We start from the raw sequence: 20,475 nt of genomic DNA, 5'->3' as shown, positions 1-20,475 counted from the left end.
CTAAACTGCAAGTTATTATTAAAATCTGTTTTATTTGAAATCGGTAATGGCTCAATTAATATTGACTTGAGATCAAGGTTGAAATGATGCCTATACCGAACAGTGTATGTCCCCATGAACCTATCTGAACTACCAGCATCCCTGCTCAGTGCCAAGCAGAACAGGCACATGTGATTGTGTCCTGCCAGACATTCGGGCTCAGCTTGAGGGCTGAGATTCGGTCTGCCACTCAGCAAGCTATGCCCTAGGGAGCAGGGCTACATGAGCCCAGAGGAAGAGGAGCCCGTGTCTAGGAGGCCACAGAAAGCAGTGCCATCTCGAAAATCTCATGAAAGTGCTGCATGGTCTAGCTCAGCCCTGAAGCCACGCACTTTAAACCACTGGCAGTAATCAGTGCTGTCAACGTCATGTTCATAGGGGACCCCACACATCAGATTCACCCAGGACAGTCCTGCGTTATACCTGTTTACTCAGCTTAATTATTACAAACCCACTTTCATTCACTCTTAAGAAGGCTTAGGACTCAATGACCTACTCTACTGTCACCCCAGTCCTATATGCTCTGTTCTCTACCTCTTTTTCATAGCAAGGAGATTAATTTACAGGGAAAAACTGAATCCCTTTCAAAGTTACACTTGTGGTAATGGCCCAAAGGACCTCTTAGCTGTGTTATAGTTCTCTTCGAAATCCACTTTGTATTTCAGATTACCTACCAATAATTATTTTTTTTCAACCAACTAAAAAAAAAAAAAAAGAGAGAGAGAGAGAGTACTGTTTCATGATAATTGAGATAGTTGTGCTCTTCCTTTGACCACTGTGGATAGCATGAAAACAAAGTCAGTAAGAGTAAAACCACCACTCTGCAGGACCTTTCTCAATCTCCCACCCGGCATCTCAGTCTCCCACCCAGCATGTCAGTCTCCCACCCAGCATCTTAATCTCCCACCCAGCAGCTCAAGATCTCCTTCTGCACGTTCTCAAATCCATTCTTGCTGCCTTGTCCCTGCTTCATTTCAGCATTGACTTAGCTAACCTGAGGGACACCTCAGGCAGTCCATGGAATTACTTACTCCTCTCTGGCCTGGCACAGTGGATCCTAGTGAATCTGGGATTGTACCAGCAGGAGAGAAAAATATTGACTGCCAAGGTGCTAAAAGCTTCTTTCATATTTGCAAATCGTACAGGAAATGGATGTCATGTTTTGAAATCCAAGTGCTTTGAAGCTTTCTTCTCACATAATTACTTGTGTCTCTACTAGGACTCCGTGTTTTGATTTGGCAGTTTGGGTCAGGAACTGTGCAGATTCTAAACAGACAAACTAGCAAAGCAAGGATTGGCAAACTTTTTCCACAAAGAGATGGACTGACAGGTTTCACATGCCAAACAGTCTCTGTTGTAACTTCTCAACTCTGCATTGCAGCAAAAAAGCCCTGTACACAATGTGCAGACAAGTGAGTGTGGCTGTGTTCCAATAAAACTTTATTTACAAAAGGAGCTGGCAGGCTGGATTTGGCCTGTGCTCAGAGTTTGCTGACCCCCACAATTAGAAAACTCACCTGCTCTCCGGTTTTTCCACATGGGCGTTTATTAGAAAATGTGCCTTACCATCATTATGACTCATAGCAAGGTCTCCACCTTATCTTTCCTCATCAAACAAGATATTCTTGGTTTCTACAGCAGAAAACCATTCAGAGAGTTTTTCAGGGCTGACTTTGAGAATCCTAGTACACCTCAAGATTTACTCATAATTTAATAATTTATTCTATAAACAATCTATTGCAGGAGACTGTACTGCATTGAAACATTACAATGGATACAGTGTATCAATACAATGGTTTGACTTCCAATGGCATACTCCTTTAGTAAGGAAATATGCCCACTGAGTAAGTTGTCTTGGGAAAACACACTGTAAGGTCATCAACTGTAAAAAACAGATTATAAATTATCATGAAGACTTGACAGTTTGGGGCCTGCCATTATTCCAGCTTTAAGATGTGGCTCCCTTTTCTCTTCATTTATTTATGGTAGAAATATGATGAACATGACTTTGAAATCAATGAGATGTTCATGTCCATTTGGATCTCTGAATAGGCAAAAACTATTAAGAAGATGTGTGCTTACTTCTTTCTTCTTTTTAAATTTTAATTTTTTAAAAGATTTTACTTATTTGAGAGAGAGAGAGAAGGAGCCATGGAGAGGGGCAGGGGGGGAGAGAGAGGAAAGAAGACCCCCCTGCTGAGCAGGAAGTCTGATTCTGGGCTTAGTCCCAGGACCTGCAGATCATGGCCTGAGCTCAAGATAGACGCTTAGCCTTCTGAGGCACCCAGGTGCCCCAACTTCTTTCTAACTTAATATAAAAATAGTATTTTCTAAAGAACAATGGAATTATCTCTATCACTTCTCAATAAAAAAAAATGCATGAGGCAAAACCTTAAGATGATTTTATTGATCAAACACACTTTTTTGTTTGCAGATAATTCTTGTGACTTAGTCCTTAAGGAAAGCATGTTTTGTTCAGATTAGCAATGCTTAAAGCACATGAATTTTTAAGTGCTCACCATAAAAAAGGTACCTGGATGATAATAGTGCTATCTGGCTCTTAAACATATCTTCATTAGGATGTTAATGTGGGTTTGCAGACTGCATCAGAGCTGGATGATTATGTTAGACATCCCAAATTGATATGTAAAATCCTGGTGTGAATCACAAAGTCAGCTTTTGACTGTATCTCTCCGAACTGCAAACATCGTTATTTCGAAAATTGTTAGTCTAAGAAGGAAGTCTTTCTAGATCTGTGTGAGCTACTACCTGCTTATTCCTTTCTCAGAGGTCTTTCAGCTCTTGTCAGACCCATGCTTTCGCCAGTCCCTGAGCTCATCCCAGAGGAACAGAAGGATACAGAAAAACCAACCACACAAACAAAACCAGACTGGGCACGGGGCGTAACCAGCGAAGAGGAACCACAGAATCACACTCAAGACTTCCTCTGGCAAAGCTGTTATCGAAGGCTGCTAAGCCTTCAAACGTCTCTTAAAGTTTCATGAGCAATTCATGATAAGGCATCACACTAACAAATGAGGCTAAAAAAAGTTTCAAAATATTTCCCACAGGAAATGTGCCTGCTTGTGCTCTCTGGCCTGTACAGAAGCCAAATTTCTATCTATAGAGGAAGGACCTTTTGTGTTGGATTTTTTACCCACTGTCCCCTCTCACATTATTATTAGTTGGCAAACAATAGGTTTTTTGTTACAAAGCAGGAATAAAGGAGCCTAAAATCAGCATACAATTGTGTGATCACTCCTTAGCCTTGTATCCCAAAGTTGTTAAGAAAAAAGAAATATAAGTGCTATTCACGAAACTCGTCATCCAGCTCCAACAAAAGATAAGAGAAGGCCACGGGAACCTGTGCACAAAAATCCTCACTACTCCATTTGTACGGGTCTGGCAATCTTTCCCACAATGGTTTGCCAATTAAAAAAAATATATATATATATTTTTTTTTTTTTTTTGCTTTATTTATCTACCTTTAGTTAGGGGAGTAATATTCTGGTCACCCCCTGATTGTTCTGAACATGATGGTAATAATAACAACTTATAAAATGCTGATGGCTTTAGAACCCAGCATGTGGCAAGCATCCTTTATTCACTTCTTTTGCATCTTCATCATTTTCTAGCTCCTCTGAAGATGCCCAGCAGTTATTTCTCATCTCAGCCAGGAGATGTCACTGTAGTTGAATTAAATAATTAAAAGCACTTAAGAAATTCTGGTGATAGTCTTGAGTGTTAAAAACTTCCTATGGAACCATCACAGATGAGCAGAAAGACACTCTGGAGTAAAAGGAGGTTTTCTATGCCCAATTCTGCGTTTAGCTAATAGATGCAACATCGATCTATGCTTCTGATGGGAAGAGAATGCTTATCCCTCCCTCTTTGCTAAAATGCAAATATACTAGAACAAAAATCACAAACTTCACGACTTATTCATCTGGGGGAGTAAGAGTTTTAGTAGACAGAGGCTTAAGAGAGTTTTGTTTCCACTTTTCACAGAAATAGAAAAAAAAAAAATCCTAAAGTTTGTATGGAACCATCAAAGACCTCAGACGGCAAAAGCAAGCCAGAGAAAGATCAACAAAACTGGAGCATCCCATTTCCTGATTTCAAACTATATGACAAAGCTGCAGTGATCAAAATGTGATGGCACCATCCTAAAAACAGACACACAGACCAACGGAACAGAATACAGAGCCCAGAAAGAAATACCCGCCTTTGTGGTCGATGAATACTCGACTAGGGAACTAAGAATACTCAGTGGGGAAAGGAGAGTCTCTTCAGCAAATGGTGGTGGGAAAACTGGCCAGCCGCAGGCTGAAAAATGAAACTGGACCCCTACCTCATACCACTCGCAATAATCAACTAAAGATGGACTTCTTGACATTGATTTTGGCAACGATGTATCGGATTTGACACCAAAAGCAGAGACAATAAAGGAAAAACAAGTGGGACTACATCAGACTAAAAAGCTTCTGCACAGCAAAGGAAACCACGAAGATATGAAAGGCATCCTATGGAATGGGAGAAAACATTTGCAAAACACGTATCTGAAAAGGGGTTAATGTCCAAAATATACGGGGAACTTGTACAACTTAGTAGCAAAAAAACCACATAACTCAATTAAAAAATGGGCAAAGGACCTGAGTAGACATTTCCCCGAAGAAAACAGACAAATGGCTAACAAGTGCATGAAAAGGAGCTCACTTCATCACTAGTTAGTGGGGAAAGGCAAATCAAAACCACAGTGGAATGCCACCTCACACCTGTTAGAATGACTGTGGTCAAGAAGACAAGAGACAGCAAGTGTCGATGAGGATGTTGATGGGACCATAACTGGTGTCACTTTGGTGACAGTATAGAGGTTCCTTAAGCAATTAAAAGACAGCTCCCATTTCATCCAACCCTCCCACCCCATGGGCCGGGGACAACCCACCACGGTCTGTTTCTTCTCAGTACAGTCCACCCTTTGGAAAGGTAGGATAGCACGGTGCCCCAGTTATGTCCATAATGCATCCTGGGAAACATTTGAGAGCGGACTGTCTGAAAGCCCAAGTATTCATGCTTCCAAGTGGGGTGTGAGAAAAGAATACTTTCTTCTTTTTATTTTTTTTCAGCTTTAGTGAGGTATAGGTGGCCATACGTGGCTCTCTTGGTGTGTAATGAATGCATGCCAAACCAAACCAAAAGACAAAAGCAGAGTGAAAATGCCCACATCACTGCTTCCTCTAAGTGGAAGGTACTTGCTGAGCATCATTCAGTTATGGGGTCAAGGATAATATGTTTCAACACTTGGTGGCCAAGCCATTTCTCTGTTACTCTTCCTGCCTTTATGAAAATGCAACATCTTCCCGCCATTTACTACTACCATATCATAATGGTTAGCTTTTAGTAAAGCTCCACATGACAAAATGATTCTCTCTTTAATCATTAACCAAAATTACCTATTGTCCTTACAAAGTAGATACTAACCAGATTTTTTCATGGGATACTCTTTGGAGTCATGTTCTGCATTTGGTCCACCAGATCCACTCTGGAACCTTCTGTACTCTGCTCTATATTCAGGAGCCAGGCTCCTAATGATTATACCTACAAAACCAGGCTCCTTTGCTCTCTGGCTAGAAATGACCAAAGGGAGACCAGCAGAAACAGAAAGAGCAAGTCATGGCATTGACTATCTGCCATCCTCCCCAGTCATCCATTCCTCTACAACAAAGCTTTCTCCTTCAGACACAACTATAGCTCCCTCCCTGGCCTGGCAAGTCCCCCAGGAGTATGCTTGCTTTTGCCCTGACAGGCCCAGAAGCTAGTCCAGGGTACTGTTCAACTTTGCCCTCTACTTTATAAAGGCTCCTCTAGTAAATTCTTTCCAATTAACCTGTTTGAATGTTCTACATATGCACGTCATTACTGGACCCTAGGTGGCACCTGGAGCATAACATATGCATTAGTGAAATATTTAATATTTACTATTTAGGTACATGACTAGGCATATATCCCATGTGGATACCTTACATTGGGAATAAAATCATTTTTAGTTGGATCATCAAAACCCAGTTCTCTGTAGAAGACGAAAATGCATAAAGACAACAGAATATCTGAAACCCAGAACTAAAAAACAAAGAACCCCAGAACTAAACTTGTTAGATCCAATTACAAGTTTATTTTAAATCTTGATTGCAGTTTACAGCATTCAGCATACCTATTTATTGAGTACCTACTAAGGCACTGAACCTGTGCTCTGCATTTCGACATAACTCGTTTTTAATCTGTCTGATAATCTGACAAGGCAGTTGATATTCTGTTTTAGAGCTGAGGGAAATAAGACTCACATAAGTGCAAGAGCCCACCCTCCTGCACAAGGCTGGCTGTGACATGGCAAGGAGTCCAGAGCAGCATACCAACTGTATAGGGCACCCTCTGTCTACTGTACCACACCACCCTGTATAGAGGGGCATTGCTTACCCATGGACTGGGAGACAACACATTTCTATTGCTGTGAGCCATTCAGTTTGTGGTAATCTGTTGTGCCGCTTAAGAAACTAATACAGGATGCATCTCTCTGCCATGACCTTTTTCCTAAGTAAGGTCCCATTCATAGGTTCTGGTGGGTTGAATGTGGACCTGTCTTTTGGGCAGGCCACTATGCAGCCCATTGACCTATCTCTGCACTCCCTTGTCCCTCTAGGTTCCTTATGCATAATATGTACTTGGTAGTTAATTTTTGATTAAGTCAAATCAAGTTCAGTTTTTGGACACTAGCTTAAGGGTATCTACAAACAAGCCTAGTTCACTTTTTAATAATCACGTTGAACTCACGCCAAACCACAAACAACATTCTGGTGTACGATACATTGCTGCCAACGGCCTTTATTAGATATGGAATGGCCGTCCTAGTACCAGAGAGACAGCACGGTAAGCATAGTATGGACTGACCAAGTCTTGAATTCAGTGATGACACTTGAAGAACACAATAATTGGACAGGAAACAGAAGAGGGACCTGAGAAAACAGGAGGTATCAGAAAATTTAAGAATGATACTCAAAAGCAGTGTAAGATCTAGACAGTGCTAGAACTAGCTTGAATTCTAGTCCTCTACTTATTGGCTGTCCAGTCATGGCAAGTTCTGTATGATTTCACTTTTATTGTATTTATTAAAGGGAAGGAAGGAAAGAAATGGAAGGAAGGGAGGAGAGAGGACAGTAGGGAAGGAGGAGTTAAGGGGAGGGAGGGAAAAAACAAAATCCCACAAAGTATCTCTAATGCCATCTACCTTTAATTTCTCAGTATTCTAATGATCATAGAGAATCACGTGTAGGAACCCAAAAGCCCAGGACTTGTGAGGACTCTGCATTTAGTAGCACTTGCAGTAGAAGGCAAGTTTTAGAAAGTTTGGTCTCCAGCAGAAACTATTTCTACACGTTGCTTCTCACTGCCCACTTCCTAGTGACAGTCTCGTCCAATTAATCAGGTAAGTGGAGCAGTGCCAATATTAAACATTGTTTTTATAAAGTATTTTCTCTTGATTATGAAAATTGAGAGATGCCATTGTGTTACCGATGGCCCCCAGGGCCCCGTGCTCCTCCAGCTGAACCTGGGGATTTCACACTGTTGCAAAGTTCCAGCAAACAGGCCACAATATATACCAGATGCAGCCCAACTGAGCTGTGGCTTGAAAGGGTTTAATAAAAATTGTCTTGAATCTACTTTCCCCAAGAATTATCACTGGGACAGCGTGCTCTTTGATATGGTAATACAACCAGTTGCTAAGTTTATCTCCACTTCCAACACGGTAATCCACATCACTTTTATCTTCTTTCCACGGAGCACGTGACTTCTAATAGTAGGGGCTCAAGATTCCATGTATGAGGCTCACTTCTTTCCTTTAATTGGGAGTGGGGAAGCGGCTGTTGGTTTAATAAACCAACAGCCTTTAATAAACCTTTAATAAATACAATAAAAGTGAAATCATACAGAACTTGGAAGCACAGAATGGACAAAGACATCATTCTCATCTATGGCTTCTGTTCTGTGTATAAAATACTGCAAAGGAGCCAGGCTGAAGTTAAAACCGACCTGAAGCTTGCTTCTAGAAGCCCGCACCATGCTCTGAGATGTCCAGAGTGGGGTGTGGGTCTGTGCGCCATGCACAGGGACACGTGGATGGCGGAGGGTTTCTCCCTGTGCCACAGAGGGCACGGCTGTTCGGTGAGAGCAGTGCACAGCCCCCAGATGTCTGTATACGTGCAGTGATGGGAAGTTATGAAGGCCAAGTAGTGATTCTTTTAAACCTCATAACTTATAAGCTGTTTTCCTGAAATGCAGAGAATTACATAGAATCTTGGACTGGTGAGACAAGTTGGCTTTGTCACGTCCGTGGATCTGACTCCTGGAAATAGGCACACCCAACCCTCAAACCCTCATATGCCTGAAGGAACAAAAGAAAAGGAATATAAAAGCACAAAATGATACCTATATAGATATAAATATTGGTATCACCTCCATCATTTATATATAATATTATATATATACATGCTATATTTGTGTTTGAATATAAATACTTAAACAGCCTCTCAATTACAAATGGCAGCATAATATCTATGTCAGAAAATGAAGCCCATCGTGTGGGTTTCTTTATAAGCCCGACATCCTTCAGCATCTCTGTTTGATAATAAGGGGCCCAAATCCTTAACTTAAAAATGTTATAAACATGTGTTCATATATTAAAGGTATAAGCATGAACATTTAACCAGGGCTCTCTACTCTTGTTCTTTAATGAGGAAGCTGGGACTCATGGAAGGTAGCTGACTTGCCCAGGTCTTCCAGTGAGAGTAGGACCAAGTTGCCCTTGCCACCCTCAACTCTCTCTCACACGTCCATGTAGCGTGACACTGTCATGTTCTCTGAGGTAACCTTTACCGAGGCAACAACGTTTTCTGTAGGAGGTGGAGAATGTGGCCAGCCAGAACTGCTCTAGTGATGCGGACTGTGGAGAACAGTCACCACTGTGTTGACTAAGCTTAATGTTTTAGGGTCACTGTGCTAGAACTGAGTGCCCACGGGCCGACAAGATACTATCAGAACTAATGCCTCATGCCCCACATTGCTGCTGTTTACTGTAGCCATTGTCAAAAGTCCAGGCTCCTTGGGAAATCAGATAGCCCTCATGCTCATTGCATAAATTCTGACTCATGACCCTGAACTTCACTCTCCCTTCCCCTGCTTAGCCTTCTCATCATGATTCCTGGTGCCCTCAGTCAACAATCCAGTACACAGCTTTGCCTCCTTAACCAAGCCGAGTGCTCCCTTCACCTCCATGCATTAACTGAGAACTGTCCTCTGAGCACACTCCTTCCTCTGTTGCCCTCTCCAGTGAACAAAATATTCTTCCCAGGATCCCTGAACCTCAGGCCATGGAGTTGGGGTAGGTAGCCTTCTTGATCTTCTTGCTACTCCTCTCAAGGATTTATCCCCCTTGTTACAATGTCATGTCCCTTTGAGGCTGGTACTAAAAAATTAGACCACCCTCTCCCCTCATCACTATCATGTTGGTTTTTCCCCACTCACAAATGACTCAAAACAAACATTTTTGGACACCTCAGCATCCAGTATCCTGACCTTTCAGATCCTTGACCTCACCTCCAATGGCCTTTTCTTCCACCTTACCTTCATTATCTTCTCCCAACATCACACCAGGTCCTGCTCCAGGGGCTGCACCACCTCGTTGTTTCCTACCACCCCTCATAAATCTCCAGCTCATGTGCTGGGAATGATGACAGTTCTGTGATTCCAATTCTTCATCCTTCCTGATACTCTCCTACTAACCCCACCACTTTCTCACTCTTCCTCATCCACCTTCTGTTGTCACTTCCTCTTTTGCCCAGCCCGGATTTCCTGGGACAGCACCACTGTCACTAACACAAAAACCTTCACTTTCTTGCTTCTCTGTTCTGCTGTTGTGTTCACCTGCCAAAACCCCAAATCTCATTGCCCTAACTTTCCACCCTCTCTCTGCTTGCCTACTAGCTGATTTATATTGCTGGAGAAAAATCATACAACAGTTTGTTTCACTTTAAATTTATGATTGCAAATGACAGAGTCTCAATATTTCCTGGCAACCCTGCTACATTTCCTTCCTAAATTCGCTCTTCCTTATTAGGTATATTTTCTTCTTAAACATTTCCCATGGCTACCTCCCCAAACCCAACTTCTGACTTAGAATAGAGGAAGTATCTCTTACCCTTCCATACACAAATGCCTTCACTTTGGTTGCCGATCTCATCCTCCCTTATTTCCTCAAGAATTTTGCTTCTGTGGTCTTCCTTGTATCTCATGTGTTACCCATCTCTCCATTTCAACTTTTCAATCCTATCAGCAAGAAATGCACACTCCAGTCTGTCCTCCCTCAAGTCCTCAGATATCTTCCGCATCTGCTCCATTTCATATTCTCCCTTAGAGTAATACTTGTCAAGGGATGTCTGTATATATGGTCTCCACATCCTGGTTTCTCATTCACATTTCAAAATTTTTATTTTTAAACAACAGAATAAGATTCTTACATATTCTAAAAATGTATTTGTATATTTTAAATTTTCTTCCTATAGACAGTGGCTTGAAACTCTCAAGTAAATCACCTGTGATTGACCTTAAAAGAATACGCTCACAAAGCACTTCTCTATTTCTCAATTTCTGACACTTGTAGTGGCTCCTCATACTGGAATGCCATTGCACTCTACTATGTAACACTCCTACCCTCACGCATACATTTCTCCTTTTCCCCATCCTCCCAGTGTAGTTAGGTTGTACTTTTTGGTTAAACCAGTGTTCAATGGTATGGAAATAGTATTCATCAACAAGACTGTAATGTGCATGACAATAAGTGCATAACTGCATTTTATTTTTTGAACACTTCAATTTTTCTGTAGTTATCAGTTGCTTAAATTTTCTAATTATTTTTCTATTTATCACAGATTTGATCTCTACTAGAGCTGTAGAACTTCTTTTAATATATCAAACATAACAGTATACTCTTAGTACCAATTCCTGCTGGACACATCCTTCCTGGAATCCTCAATCCTCTGACTGGAAGTAGATCACTGTGGCACAGGGGAGAGATAGAATAAAAGGGGCTCTAGGGAATCACTGTTACAACCCCATATGCAGCATATCTTAAAAATATGCCTGGCCAAAAGTCTAAGAAGGTGATAATGACAGCATGGACAGCAACAGTTTCAGGATAATGGAATCAGAGCACTACTCCCTTTTACAGCCAAAGGAGATTTTGCACGAGAAAGAAAGAACAGAATTTTCCTGACTATTTGGTGCAACCTGGGAAAGGCAAAGTCAGCTATTTAAAAATCTGGCTAAATGACTGCTTTTGTCTGTTCATTTAATTTTTTTTAATTTAAATTCAATTTAGGTAATATATACCATGTCCTTTCATTTGTATACTAAGTTCCAGTTCATTCATTTCTATACTAAATTCTTCAGAATATTAAAAGAAGAACTAAGTTTTAAGATAAGTCTGAAAGGAAAAATCATTTTTATTTTTTGTAGAGTAACTCCAGCCACAATTCCCAGACTCTATTCCATCTGCTTTAATGAGCAGATAGAACTCACTGACCTCCTATTTTAGAGCTGCCTGTTGAACACACAATGTGGATCTGTCAAGCCTCTAAAACCCACTCCTTTGTCTTAGTACCTCTGAAATTGGTTTATGAGGTTAATGTACTTAACAAATTGTTTTTTCCCCCCTAGGAAATAAGCAGGTAATCATTACACAGTTATAACTTATGGCATATTCTGAATTAGTAGAGTTCAAATGATTTACAATGTAAAACATGCATATATAATATAAAAACATAAATATATGCACACACACACATATTTTTTTTTCCTGGATTCTACCTGAGATTCCTTCTAGGACACACATATGGCTTCCTTAAGTTCGGTAAATGTAAGCAAGTTACCACAGCTAACCTTTAGCTTTTTATTTTGAACCAGTGATTATATACTGAATTTACCATTAATATTGCTATTTATTTAGTGAAGCCAACCAGAATTTGCTTCGTTTTGAGTAAAGAAAATAGACACAGCAATGGAAAGTGTAACCCAATTATTCCCCTTCCCCAAGCTTCTTTGTAGATCCAGGTTTCCCTTGGAGGTAAGTTCCAAAGGAAGACTAGCCAAAGTGAAATCATTTATTTTACTCAATACCCACATGATGTGGCAATTGGTTTTCAAATACATTTTTGACAAACACAAGTAGGACATCTGGAATTGAAGTAGGGATGATTAGGTCTGGGGAGAGAAGAGCAATAAATGGAAATTTCAGAAATATTTACTGAAGAAACAAGTATTCTAAGAGTAAGTGGTTCTGTCTTTAAAATGAAATTGCTTTTTCAAGTAAGAAAATGCTTATTGAGTTCCTCTGCAGAACAAATAGATTTTCCATGATGATTCTTAGGCAAAAGCTATAAATCAAATCTTAAGCACTTTTAAAACAGACCATGCAGACGTTTATTGTTTAAACTTAAATTGTCATTAGTTTGTTGACTGTATCTGAAAAACTTTAAAATGATCAAAAATACATATTCAAATTTATTTTGTATGAATTATGATTCAAATACTCAACAGTATTTTTCCAAGTAAAATTTCATCTAACTGATATGAAACACTTTTTAAAAATGGGTCATGGATGGTTTTCCTTAGTACTTAGAATGGCAGGAACCCAACAACTGGGAACCACATTTCCTAAAAAGGCACTCCCTGTGACAGACAGGAGAATAATTACTCCTACACCACTCTTTTCCATGTTCAATACACAGCTTTTCTACTCAGCTCTAGCCGTAGTAATAAGACCCACCACAAGAGTATATGTCATAAACTGTTGACATTATCAATAAGTAAGGATTTTTGCCTATAAGGTAAGAGAAAAACAAAGTCAATTAAGAGTAAACTGACACATTGAATTTCATATCACACAGATTTAAAAGGTAGTAACATGCTTTTGATTTTGAGAAGCAGGACTTTAGAATTGTAAGATATTATATCCCTGGTGGGATGATCCTTCTGTATGTACTTTAAGCCACGGTCCATTTTTCTTTCTGGCTAAAATCACTTCTCATTTCTTTGGCTTTTAGAACCATGAGTTTCTGAAGCCATTTCAATGGTACTAGAAAGCTGACTACAGCACCTGCAGGTATCAGGGGATGAAGGCTCAGGGATTCACCGTATCTGTTATGACACTTGAACTATCTTGGGAAGATACAAAGGACAGAGGATGAACCAAATGAACCACTGGAAAAGAGAACTTGGCAGACTTAGGAAAACGAACCACTGGAAAAGAATGATGAGGATAAGATAGGTGACTCAGGAAGTAGTGCCCTTGAGAAGGCGAGTTACGCTCTTGACCACAGGTTGATATCCGGTTTTGACAAAGAAGAGGTTTCTTCCTGGGAAAAAAAAAGTGGGTCAGTGGTTCTCAGCCCCGACTCTTAACTAACCAGTCTAGTGTGGGTCTAGGCAACGGTATATTTTTTAAAGCCGTTTAAAAAAGGCTTTAAAAAACATGTGCACTCAGGGTTGAGAACTGGAAAAATGAAGAGAAAGGCAAAAAAAATGAAGAGAAGTTGGGATAGAAAGTGAAGAGTCCATTCTCTGGGTAAAGTAAAACATGGACTCATCTCTTTATGCAGGAACTGAGTTGTGGGTTTGAAGAGAGTGGGGGGATATCTGAAAGGGCAGAGTTTACAAATGAAACATAACTGTAACCAGAAATAGCCTCTGAATGACCTAAAATAAACTAGAGGGTGTGAAAGTTGTAGAACAGCCCCTTATTGTTGAGAAAACCTAATTAAATTTGATAAGCATCTTAGATCTCTTAAGTTGATGTAGGTTCCTTTGTATTAATTAGGTATAAAATATGGGGAATATATTTGTTGACTGCCCTTGCAAATTTTGACTAACTTTGAATAAAGTTGTAAACCAAAATACTATGTTTTCTCAAAATATTTTTATGTAGATTTATTTTGTTTGGTTGTTGGTGTGAGATGGGGGAGGGGAGTGAGATTGTGTGACAAATTTCCCACACTCCCCCAGCATGGCTATGGAGAAGATAATTAGTGTTGCCCTAGACTAAGTGCAATAATAATGCTTCTTGCACAAGTGAGTACCATGCCAATATAAGAAAAAAAAGTTATTCAACCTTGGAATTTACTTTTTTTTTAAACTAGAATAGGGGTTTGCACACTATATATAGTCCATTTCCTTAAAAGGGAAATTCTTGTGTGTCTCCTAGGACCCAGAAGTTCTATGTATCAAGTTTTTAAATTTTGATTCAGCTTCTCTTTCACTTTTCAAAACCGTGCCATGTGTATTGTCATTTTGTAAGTCTGACAATCCCGTAACAAGATTTGAACACAGCAGCTGTTTACCATTTTGTGCTAATTGAACGTGATTCCCATCATAGTCAATTTTACTCTTTTACTTTCCAATCACTTAACTACAAATAAGAGAAAGACGCAGGTGGACTATAGGGAATATGGTATCCGTATACTACTAATTGATGAGTCTCAACTATAAACACTTCTTGGAGCACAGATTAAAAGCTACATTATTTGACATACTAAAGGTTGACACCCAGGTGCATTTAATTTTAAGCTTGCAGGGAGCCACACTGTTGAGTGAACACCGTGCTAGGTCTACAGATACAGGTGGGGGTTTGCCCCTAGTTCCAGTAACTACTGGAATCTTCTACGCCTCAGTTTCTCTATACTCAGAATGGAAATGAAAACATCCTCTTCCCAAGGTTGTTAATAGGATGAATGGAATGATGTATGTGGATATATTTTAATGTGAATTGTCTTCAACTTAATTTTCTATTTTGGAAATGCATTATATTTCCATATCAAGCTTCTTGAAAACAAAGCATAATAATGTACAGAGTGATTAGGAAGTGGAAATTAAAATACAAGTATAATTAGAGCACCACAAGTATACAAGGGTTAAACACCAAAACTCTAAATCTGTGGTTTAATAGTTCAATAAAGTTATATAATTCTCACTTTCATAAACATTAACATTACATATTGTTATGTGTAAGCAATTAACATAAGTGTATTTAAGTTACAATTTAGGAATACACTTCTGAACTTAGAAGAGAGGTTCTTTTCTTTCTTTTGTGTTGATGTCAGTGCCATGAAATTATAAGAAACATATGAGAGAAATTATTATAAAATATGTGAGAATTTTCTTCCTGCCTCACCATCCCATATGTTGAGCCCCAGACACAATTATCCTTTTAGAATGTATTACAGATGCAGGGCTCGGCAAATGGGTGCAAGATGTGTGTTCAGATAGAAACTTGTAGGCCAGTGTGAGGGGAAGCTGGCAAAAGCTTTTAGCAGGCAATGTTTCTTGTAGGTTGCCAACCCAGATCATTTTTTTCCCTGAGAGTTTTGGCAGCTCTCTTCCATGTCTTCAGATTGCACTTATAATTGGTTGTTTCCATGGAGACACAGACTTTAAACCATGGTCTTCTTTATTAACTAGCTATAAAATGAAGGTGTGCTGTAAGCAAAATGGGCTTTGGGGGGTAACAGCAATTAGGATAAAATCTACCACACTTTTCTGTACGATGTTAATTCTGCAGCCAAGCGTAGTGCACTTGCCACGTAATGACCCGCCTTGGTGGGTATCCACCATGACTTCTTCCTGGAATTCTTTGCTTAATAAAGGGCTCTGGATTCAGATTTATGCATTTATTTACTTATCACCCTACTTTGCTACTACTACTACTACTATTACTATTACTACTACTACCACTACTACTACTAAATACAAGAACAAAACTTTGACTCACATTTTAAATTAAGGAAACTCATAATACATCACAGGTGTCTATTTTTAATCCTGAGAAATAATAGAAACTGAAATCTGTTTCAAGCTTTACCAGTTAAACACCCAGACACCCAGTAGTTTTAGGTACAAAATGATATAATCAGACTATGGTTGCCCCTGCACCCCCCCAACCCCCGTGTGTCTAAGTAAATATCCACCACAAATGGAATCCAGAACAACAACCAAGTCCTGTCAATACAACTGCAATGAGGTTGCTTTGACCAGCTTTATCAACATGTATAAAGACTCATCTTGTTTTTATTTATCCAAAGGTGTGTGCAGCAGAAGTGCCCAGTCCGTACTGCGTTCCAATTCCACTGAAGTTCGAAACTAGCTGAGACAAATGTGTAAGCACTTTTTTGTGTGTTTTTTCCCTATCAAATTATGTGCATCACAGACATCCAGCACCTGAAATCCATTCCGAATTCCCATTCCATCCCATCCCTAAAGAGTGGAGGTTTCCAACATGAGGAACTAATGAATAATGAATATCACAGATAAGGTCAAGGATCAAAAGTATAGTTTGTGTTCGATGCGGGAATGGGAAGAATGGGAAAAATTTGTGGAAAGGCACATTCCCCACCATGGTGTGTGTTCATGGTGTCTGGGGCTGTGGGGATGGGCAGGGGTGGGAGAGGAGGGAGAAGAGTGGAGTAAGGGCCAAGTAGTAACTTTAAGAAACATTATAGTTGTCAAAAATTCATGACAGGTGCTTGGGTGGCACAGTCTGTTAAGTGTCCGACTCTCAGTTTTGGCTCAGGTTATGATCTCAGGGTCCTGAGATGGAGCCCTGAGTCAGGCTCCACATGGAGTCTGCTTGAGATTCTCTCTCCTTCTCCCACTGTCCCTCCACCCCATAAAAAATTAACCCTTAAAAATGCATGACATAAAAATACATGTAACAAATTACACAAGGTAGTTTTTTCCAGCAAATCGCAAGCAAAAAAGCAATTTTGAACATATTTGTGCGATTGAACTAATAATCACTAATTTTTACCTATTTTGTTTGCCCAGAGGTTGGCATGACACTTTACATTGTTCAATACACAAATATTCTACTTCCCTTTAGTTATTTGATATTTATGCAATGGTCAATCAGTGGGTCTTTTTTGTAGGTATAATATTTGAAAATTATATCAAACAATGTTTTCATATTTTCTGTGGCAACCTATCAAGGGCTCTGATGTTTACTTTATATATTCTCAATAAGTTCCCTTCACAGATCTAACTTCTTCTTTTCTCATATACTTCAGAATTTCTGGAAAAGATAGTGAAACTGGACCAGAGACCCTGGTGTCCCAAGGTCAAGAGAAACAACTGAACACCGGCAGTTCAACAACAGGGCAGTTCAGGACCATGGACAACTGCAGACACACCTTGCCTCCACCTCTATATTCAACAGCCAGGCTCTGGAAGGGCCAGAGCCACGTAATTAGTCAGGGATTATTATTAAATTTTTTATTATTTTTTAGACTGTTGAAATTCTCCCTACAACTGGGTTAACATTGTTTCATTCAAGTGTCACCCCGCAGAAAAACAATGAACTGGTTAAACTTGGCAGGTCTTGTCAGAAATCTAGACTCCACATTATTGTGCAGACATGACAAACTCAGAAATGGAATTCACAAAGGTGAGAAAGGATTCTGAAGTCCAGGGCCATAGCCAGGTGAACTGGGAAATAGGAACCCGGGGGGGAACAGTAAAATCTAAAATTAAAACCCTATTTAGTTCAATATATGTAGGAGGCTGTCTAATGTCCTCCCAAAGATGTCCATGTCCTCATCCCTGGAACCTGCGAATAGGTTACTTTATAATGGTAAATGGAATGTTCTGGTTAAATTAGGATATTAAGATGATCACACTACTCAGGATTATCTGGGTGGGCTGAATGTAACCCCAAGGGTCCTTATAAGAAGGAGGCAGGAAGTTCAGAGCTAGAAGAAGGTGTGATGACAGAGAAAGGAAGGGACCATAAGTCAAGGAATACAGGTAGTCTCTAGAAGCTGAAAAAATAAATCAAGGAAATGATCTCCCCTTAGAGCCTCAGAAGGAATGCCGACCTGCCAACACCTTGATTTAGATTTCTAACCTCCAGATCAGTAAGACTTGCATTTCTTAAAACCATCAAATTTGCGGTAATTTGTTACAGCAGTTAAAAAAAAAAAAAAAAAGGAAACCAAAAGCCAAAAACCAAAACTAATACAATACACACAGAAAAATCTATGTGCAAAGAGAAGGAAAGGAAATCAAACAACATGGATATATATATATATATATATATATATATATATATATATATATATTTTAAAGATTTTTATTTATTTATTTGATAGACAGAGATCACAAGTGGGCAGAGGGGCAGTCAGAGAGAGAGGAAGGGAAGCAGGCTCCCTGCTTAGCAGGGAGCCAGATGCAGGGCTTGATCCCAGGACTCTGGGATCATGAACTGAGCCGAAGGCAGAGGCTTTAACCCACTGAGCCACCCAGGCGCCCCATGGATATATTTTTGAGTGGAAGGACTTCTGTATTGTTGCCTTCTTTGGCCATTTCCTTAAATTGACAAGGACATCCAATAAGTAGGTCCTTCCTTTACTCATCCATTTTTTCCCAAGTAGACTAGACCACATAGAACCATTATAAACCACACATTTTATTTATATGGTCCCACTCTGCTGTCTAATAAACAATGGCAATCAGGATGGAATTCTAGGCCACTAATAATTTCTTTCACTTTTTGAAAATCCTCTTGAGTTTTGAAAAAAATATGCTTAAGGCAAATATTTAAAGTGAAGTCCAATTCGAAAAGGTTGGGTGCAACTGGTGAGAGCAATGCAAATTAAAAAAAAAAAAACAAAAACTGATCTGGCCTTTTCTTTCTGTTTAAATGTCAAATTTTTAAAAAAGCATTTTAGACCTCAAAAAGAAGGGTCACATTATATTCATAGCCCTTGGTCATGACCAAGGTCTTCAAAGCATTGAAGAGGCACTAAAAGAATATATGTCAAGCCAAAGATAGAAAGAGTCAATATGGAAATGAGAAGGGGAATAATGAAGGGTATCTGGGGGCAGGAAAAGAGTGGTGAATACAAGATTGGTGGGAACTGGCTTTTTCCTCCACTAATTCCAATCATTTATTGAGTCTGGCTAACCACAGAGCTGTAGTCCATGCCAACATGTTTTTAAATTCATGCAATCACACTATGAAGAGGGCATTATTATTCTCATTTTAATAAACTTAGAGATCTAAGTAACTGGCCCAAGTTGACATAGCTTATGTGGCTGAGCCAGGGGGTCTAATTTAACAATATCTGACTCCAAAGCCATGCTTTTTCAATCATGCCTTTTGGTGATGAGTATACATAAAGCCTTTTTAGTTTAACTACTTGTCTTCCATGCCCTGGAAAGACAGTTTTGGTTGCTCCTTTGCCAAGGGAGCAGGATTTTCACGGAAGATGGGCAATGGTTCAGCAGCCTTATAAACCACCAGCCCCTCCTCTTACAGATACACCAAGAATCCCACATCTCAGCCTGCAGATGAGAACAACACTCTGACCTGTAAACCTGGACACATAACATCTCTCCTGGATTTAACTCTCCTGTACCATTAAGAGGAGCAGAAGAGGTAGTGGAAGCTGCTAGAAAAATAAGAGTATGGGGAATGTGCACTAATATTGCTCCTGTGATTTTGACACATAGTTTATCAGTTTATAAGACTTTTAGTTCATTTATGGATAGTTTCTTTTTGAAAATTAGCTCATCTATTGACTTTCTTCTATTAGTCCAAGTAACTGTGGTTTTGGAATAAGGGAGGGTCTGATGGGGAGGGGCTGCAAGTATTTTTGGACAATAATACCCCAGACCCCTCCTTCATGGTGACTTACACTGCTGTAGCTCCTGGCCTTTCCCAAGCACAACCGGTTTGGAATCCAGATCTCCCAACTCCCAGAGTTTCTCCCAGGTATAGCATTCTGATATCTGTTCTTTTCTCAGACTTCATTATAAACCCCAAGGTATTGCTGAGCACCTCTCAGATTTCTGATAATATCCCCAGTGTAGCTCAAACTCAGTAAGTACTTACGCAATAAAGTAACATCACAATAGAGATGTGCCACACATTATTTTTCTAATGAAGAAGAAAAAAATGAAAACTAGAGTCAAACTATAAATATTCAGAACTGTGTTCCTCCACTGCTTTGAGGCATTTCATTTCCACTTCAGGGAGAACAAGGTTATATTTATCAGAGCACTGAAAAGTAAAAATGCAAATAAGATGTATTGTTTAGGGAAAAGCGCCCAATGATTAAAAGGTGGAAGCAAATGTCACACAGTACAGCAGACCAGCATGGGGCCAAGAAGCTGATGGGCCACTGATGACCAACCACAGGACCTCAGGGTGCTCACACAGATTTTGTTGCAGAGAAGACGTAGCTATAAATTACAGGGATGAAAGGTAGGTCTGACCCTTCCATAGGGGTGTGGGATGATAAAACTGTATCAGAGATGTAGATGTTTCTTTGTATGCCTTAC

At 39.7% G+C, this 20,475-nt stretch overlaps 1 protein-coding gene across 2 annotated transcripts in view; it reads right to left on the bottom strand.

Moving 5' to 3' along the window:
• Positions 1–20,475, bottom strand: part of FBXL7 (F-box and leucine rich repeat protein 7) — a 366,015-nt gene that overhangs the window by 112,892 nt on the left and 232,648 nt on the right. The window lies entirely within an intron of this gene.

The sequence above is a fragment of the Lontra canadensis genome, unplaced genomic scaffold (genome assembly GCF_010015895.1).
Source record: "Lontra canadensis isolate GAN:19392208 unplaced genomic scaffold, GSC_riverotter_1.0 scaffold22, whole genome shotgun sequence".
Lineage (NCBI taxonomy): Eukaryota > Metazoa > Chordata > Mammalia > Carnivora > Mustelidae > Lontra > Lontra canadensis.
The sequence above is the reverse complement of the archived record's forward strand: the minus strand, read 5'-3'. Positions and strand labels throughout refer to the sequence as shown.